This window comes from Medicago sativa, chromosome 8 (assembly GCF_051527215.1).
Source record: "Medicago sativa cultivar Bolivia chromosome 8, Bolivia_mono, whole genome shotgun sequence".
Classification (NCBI taxonomy): Eukaryota; Viridiplantae; Streptophyta; class Magnoliopsida; order Fabales; family Fabaceae; genus Medicago; species Medicago sativa.
This window is the reverse complement of record NC_140756.1, coordinates 87,675,591-87,682,992: the sequence shown is the minus strand read 5'-3', so window position 1 is coordinate 87,682,992 and position 7,402 is coordinate 87,675,591.

Sequence of the window (7,402 nt, the reverse complement as noted above, 5' to 3'; positions counted from 1 at the left end):
CATAAGTTTTTGGACTAACTTGGGATTAGTTATGCTAAGTTTTCTTAAATTTTGCTAAAGACCCACTTGGACTATTTTTATCATAACTCAAAATCTACAAATCTTTTCCACTCCAAACCAAGGCCATTAGAAAGCTAACTCAATTATCTACAACTTTTATGTTTACACCGAAAGCTAATTCAAAACAGAAACGGGCGAAAAAGTGAGTGTTTTCCAGTTTTGACTGACAGGAAATCGGGGCCCGATTTCGGCAGTTCGGGGCCCGATTTTTGTCGAACCAAAGCTGAAAAATCAGCTCAGAATTCGGGGCCCGATTTTGACAGTTCGGGGCCCGATTTTGGACATTCACAGCTTACGGGAAAGACCAGTTTTCACTCCAAAAACCCAATTTTTGATCCCCCAATCACCCAAAATGAATTAGAACGATGTTTACAGGTTTAGTATACATCATAGGGGTAAAACAACCTATATTCATACAATTAAACAACATGTTTTATCATAAATTATCATCTAACATAACCTCTCAAACCCTAAACTCAAGAACAACAATTTCATCAATTTTCAAATTATATATCAAGATTATTGAAAGGAATCCCACCCTTACCTTAATTCAGCAACACCAAACGACAAGCTACCGCAATCGATTCCTTCCTAGCTCTCTCTTTGCCTCTTCTAGGTTTTCTCTCCAAAAGCAGGTTTTCTTCTAATGTTTTCACGTGAAAATGTTTCTCTCCCTTTTTCTTTCTTTTTACTTCAAAAATATCTCTCTTTTCTTTTCTCACCCAACTCCCTTAATTTCTATTAATTTCCACTTAATTCCCATTAACCAAAAATAAATACTATTTCTATAATATTTCTATTTCTCATATTATTTCTATCAAATAATAACAACATTCATTTAAATAATACACAACCCCAATATTCATATAATAAAATTGCATCATAACATATTTCATATAAAAATCATATAAAACATATATTTCACATAAAATCATTTATATAGCAATTAAAGTCATATATAAAATATTCACACGTCTACTAAAATATTAGAATAAAAATGGGGCGTTACACATGGCAACACTTTATCAACGCTGGAGTTCGTATTGTTGTCACCGGAGACCAAGGAAATGGAAAATCCAGCCTCATTGTTACTTTCACCGCTGGAAAACCCGTGATTGATGTGCCCCATGTATTGGATCCCACCAGGCTGCCTAAATATCTGCATCCGGACGGTGTGCCAATCACGATCATCGACACTTCTTCCTGGTATCAAAACATTTGTAATTTTGTATTGATAGGGAAATGTTTACACTAATCCGAATCTTTTTGACATTTCACTTCCTTAATTTAATTTTTCTTGCTGTTGCTGCTTTTGTAGTGCTGAGGACAATGATAAAGTTGTTGAAGAACTAAAACGGGCCGACACAATTGTCCTCACTTATGCTTGCGATCGACACGAGACATTTGAAAGTCTAAGTACATTTTGGCTCCCGCATCTTCGCAGTTTAGAGGTTCTGTATATTAATAGTATTTTTTTAACTAGTCAGTAAAAATTAAACTCATTTAATATTAAAAAGTTTAATGGAAAAAAATGTTGAAATTTTAATAGTATAGTCATAGATAAAAATTATAGCATATTTAAATACTAAGACGCAGTGGCGGAGCTACATGGGGACTGGGGATGGCCATGGCCTACCCATTACTTTTGGGAAATTACTATTATACCCTCTGTGTTATTTGAAAATTACAAACATGTCATTCCTAGTTTTGTTGCGGGCTTTGCTGTGTATGCAGGAATTTCTCTTCTAATTTGATTATTTGTGTAGGCTCTTATATAGTACATGATTTCTTTTGCCTATGGCTGTATTGCTCATTTTGTTGAAGGAGGATCTCATGTTTTGGAGACTCTTGATCTTTGATTATACCTTTTTTAGTCTGGACCTTTTTTAAAGCTTTGAAGTTTCTTGCTGACAGAATCTCAGCCATAATTGGCATAAGTGGGCATATTGATTTTTAGCACCAGCTTGTTGGCTGATTTGTGTTAGCTTGTTCCTTCATTTTGTACCTATCTATAGGAGTCTCTTGAGTTTGTATATTTTTTGGTTAGAGGTGTTGTTCTGCCTATCATTATTTGTATCTTTTGTCTCACTCAAAGTATGCCTTATGCTTTGTGGTGAGACTTTGAGTAATAAAATCTTCTTTGCTTTTTTTAAGAAAAATATAAATAAATAAATTTGCCGTTTCAAAAAAATATGACATATATTTTAGTTTATTTGATAGCGGTCATCCCAATTTTTTTTGCCTGGCTCCGCCACTGCTAAGATGAATACAATGTTGCGTACCTTTTATAATTCTAGAGATCGTCATTGAGAGAGTACGAGAGGATGACTATCCTCATTGTCATCTTACGTTTTTCTGGTCAGGTTTTAGGTCAGGTTTCCACTATAAGCTTAAATGTCTGATGAGATAAAGATCTTTCATTGATCTTAATTAAATGGTTCAAATCATCACGGTCCATTCAGAAACAATAACACAGTCAAACTATTCATTAATAATCAATGGTTAATAACAATTCACCATATTTTATATTATTAATAATTTTATAGTAATTGATCATGTCAATCTATAATTGATTAATTATTAAAATAAGAGTAAATTACTCCCTTTCCTTTAGAGATAATGATATTACAACCCCTCTGCACAATGTTTCAAAACACACAATTGTCCCTTCAAAGATACTGAATTATATATGTTGATCTGAATTTATATTTTTCCGTTAACTTTCGTTTAACCATGTTTAAGAATTTTTATTTTACCAAAAGGTCATTTTTTTTGTCCATTTTTTTCACTGCCATATCTTCCATCTTTCTCTTTCCATTGTTGAGAGTTTATCTCGTCATCCATCGTCACATTTGATGTTAATCTGTTCTCTTGATTTTTCACAAGTTGTGTTGAAAAGATAATGCACTTTGCTTTTGTTGTTTTGTTTGTGTTAGAACTTTGTCCATTAGATTTTATTAAATTCTCTGATTAACTACAACATCAAAAAAGTATATGAACAGGGACTCCGTTTTTTCCGGCCAAGTGCTATTTTAATTGGCTGCACCATGTTTCGCGACCCATTCGTTGGAAATTCTCTCGTTGGATATAGCACAGCTCTTGAAATGATGGATGGATTATACAGAGACCAACTTTAAAGCTTGGAAAACAAGAGCAATGGGTTACTGCTCCTTTGATGACAAAAAAAAAAACGATAGATGAATTGGACAAGAAATGTAATTTTGGTAATATAAAAAGTTGTTTGATAGAGTTAAAAGAAAGTTAACGGGATAATATATAGGGTTAATAGTGATTTACCCCCCTGTAATATAGGTCATTTCCGTTTTCCCCACTGTAAAATATTTTTTTTGAATTTCATCCTTGTAATTTGAAGATTTTTTGATTTTGGACCTTCACGGAAAATTTCACCCCCGGTAATTTGAGCAAATTTAGGTTTACCCCCCTTGTAATTTGAGAAAATTTCGGTTTACCCCCTGTTAATTTGAGCAAATTTCAGTTTACCCCCCGCCATATATTCGATTTTGTACAGCCAAAATTCATGAAGGTCCAAAACCAAAAATCTTCAAATTACAAGGACAAAATCCAAAAAAAATATTTTACAGGGGGTAAAACCGAAAATGATCTATATTATAGGGGTGTAAAACACTATTAACCCTAATATATATTAGGATCAAAATGTATAATACAACATCTTTGTAGGGAGAGTTGGGTATGTTTTGAAACATGAGGGGACGAGGTTGTAATATCATTATCTTTGGATGACAATAATCAATTATTAAAACAATATATCGACACTTAGGCTTACGGATGTTATGGTGTACGAATAGGTATGAGGAAAACATGCATGTGTGGACTTAACTGTGGTTTAACCACTTGTGGGATTAGGGGTTGTGCCTTTTACGGTAGGGCATGCAGCCCTAAAAGCTGCATCAAGTAAAGTGGCCAAACATGAGAAAACGTGTTTTGACAATCAACATGCTTTTATACAATTTGCTTTTGACACTTTTGGCTTCATAGCATCAGAAGTCGTTGACCTTCTACATAGAGTCCAAAGAGTTATGCAAGACAATGTTATGTCTCCTAGGTCCATGAATGTTGTGTTTACGAAGATTGGTTTTGCCATCCAAAAAGGTCTAGCGGCGCAACTTATTATCCGCTTGCCTTCTATTCATGTGTAAATAATATATTATAATTATTATAATATTAATACTAAGATTTCAATTATGGTTAAAACACTAATCAACCAAAAAAGAAGTAAATTTCAACGCTAGAGAAATCGAACCGGATAGAGAAAACAAATTATACATATTGAAGACTTACATTTCATAACAAAATAATGAATCTATGGTAACATATTTCAATTAAAAAAATATGTTATTAAAAAATGACCAAAAAATTAAAAATGCTATAACTAACTCCCACAAACCCAAAATATCACAACATGAGTTATCATACCCGTGTATCTAAGTCTATGATGGGAAGTGGAGATATTAGCATTCATAGTGTGCAATTTTGGGTTATCCAAAAAAATATTTTTCAGTGTGGTGAAACTTCACAACCTTGGGGTGAGTCTCTCTCTACCACTTGTTTACTGGTGTTTTTGGTAAACTACGGAGGTTGGTTTTGGTTATTACGAGTATGATCAAACCAGAAATCCTAGGACATGTTGTGCATTTGTTTTTCAAGCGTTCGTCGAGTTCATAGGGTGCTTTACGAACAGGATGAAATCGTGCGGCGTCATTCGACAGAAAAGGGTTTTTTTAAAAGTAAATTAAAGAAGGGTTAAATATGTTTTTGGTCCCTATAAATATACAAACTTTTCGTTTTAGTCCCTCTAAAATTTTCCTTCAACTTTTAGTCCCTATAAAATTTTCAATCACTACTTTTGGTCCCTATTTTAAAGTTAATTTTTGTATTTTTTAATGAAATTGTGCAGAAATGTGTAGAATATTATAAAAATCTTTCCCAAAAAAAATTAGAATTTTTTAAGAAAACATAAATTTAATATGAATTTTTAACCATAAAAAATATAAAAATTCATATTAAATTCATGTTTTGTTGAAAAATTCTAAATTTTTTTGGGAGAGATTCTTATAATATTATGATTTTTTCTGCAAAATTCTATTCAAAAATATGAATTCTACATATGAGTTTACTTTAAAATAGGGACCAAAATTAATGATTGAAAATTTTATAGGGACTAAAAGTTGAAGGAAAATTTTAGAGGGACTAAAATGAAAAGTTAGTATATTTATAGGGACCAAAAACATATTTAACTCATTAAAGAATTTAAGTTTAAAATTGCAGAAACTTAAAGAAAAAATAAAGTACAATGCATTAAAAATAAAGGTGGTTCGACAAATCCTTTACATACATTCTTTATGACTCTTTTCTCTCGCACCGGTACTTCGAGTGTTTTTAGAATTCTATATAGGTGATTTGTGACCCGTTTTCCCTATGGAAAACTACTATTTATACATAGAAAAATAACTGGAAAAAGTATAATCCCACGATCAACACTTCTTCCATGTAGACAACCGATTGTCTCCCACGTTCTTCATTGAGGAAACCGCTTCTCTTTGAAATTCGAATCTTCCTGACTCAACGGAAGTTGCTTGACTTCGACGGTTTTGCACTTCTGACTCATGTCTTGTCGAACCTTAAGGCTTTTAGACCTTTTCATGCTAAGTCCAACATCTCGTCGAAACTCCTTAAGTTGAAGAAAAGACTTCGATTCCTGCAAGAGTAAAAGTCAACTAATGTTGACCACATTAAATGAGGCTGATGAAATTACCAGCTAACACCACCATCACTAAATTATGAGGCAAATCCATATGGATCAGTTAAACCTAAGCTTCAAGGGGGCCCAAATAATGATATAGGCTGAATTAGCTAGCCAAGCCCATGTAATGATCGAAGTCCAATATTTCATAGGGTCCAGACTTGACACGTTACATTGTTGCATGAGATACATTTAACCTCGTTGCATGAGATACACCTAACCTCGTTGCATGATATGCACTTGGTTTATTTTATGTGTTTATCTTGACACTTGTCATGTTGCATGTATTTTCGTTAGATTTTCTTCATCTATAAATAAGGTTCGTGCCATGTATTTCATCATTCAAAGTTTTAGAAATCAAAGTGTGTGTTCATGAAAACATAGTGTCTCTGTTTGTTTATTCCATCTGGTTCTGATTCATGATCTTTCATGCATTGTTGGAAATGGAAACAAATCTCGAAACAGTGATGAATGACTCATTCTCATTAACCATATGCGGCAGAAGATCATTCAGAAGAATAGTGAAATTCAACACAAGGGTCCAATATAATCAATGCCCAGTGGACTACTCATTCTTCTTAATTATAGTCCATTGGGCATTGGTTGTATTGGAATCCTTTTGTTGAATTTCACTATCTTTGTTAATCATCTTTTGCCACTTATGGTTGTTGAGGATGAGTCCTTGATCATCTCCTTGGGATTTGTTTCCAATTCCAGCAATAGATGAGAGATCGCCTTGAATCTTATGTTTTAATTGATACGTATGGATTTTCGGCATAACCTAGTGATGGTGATGGAAAGGAACTCACCACAATTTTGGATCTATCTTTTTCTTTTTTAATTTCAATTTTATACAAAACTTAGCATATATGAGTTATTTCAATGAATTATGTTGGGATTTTGTATTTTTTTTATTGTTGATTTATGTCTTCGAATGTAGGTTTCTTGTTTGTTTTTTACCTTGTCGATGATATTGTTGTTGTTGTTGTTGTTGTTGTTGTTGTTGTTGTTGTTGTTACAACATCGAATACAGATTGGGGGTTTCGTTTTGAGGAGGAGGAAAGAAAGGGTTTGGTTTGTGTTGGTGGCAAAAGATGAATGTGCAGGCGTGAGAGTAGAAAGTGTAAGTTGTTGTTGAAATCATGTTATGCTCCCTCACACTACTTCCCTGATAATGGATTTAAATGAAGGATGTAAATTTTTGGGACCAAGCTTGATGACGATGAGATTGAAAAAGTGCTTAAAGTTTTTGGGTTTGATTAAATTTTAATGGGTTTTGCTAGAAGACACCTTTTATGAAGGTGTCTTTTAGCAAGTTATTCTATGAGCATTTGTTAAAAGACACCAACTAATTTTTATGAAGGTGTCTTTTAGCAAAGTTATAACTAAAAAGTGGAAATCACACCTTGAGGTGTGGATTGCTAAAAGACATCTTCATGGGTGGCTTCTAGCAAAACCCAATTTTAATAACCCTAATTATTTAATTTGAGTTTTAATATTTTTAATAAAATAAATAATTTCCTTCAAAAATAAAAATAAATACATTAATTTGGATGACGA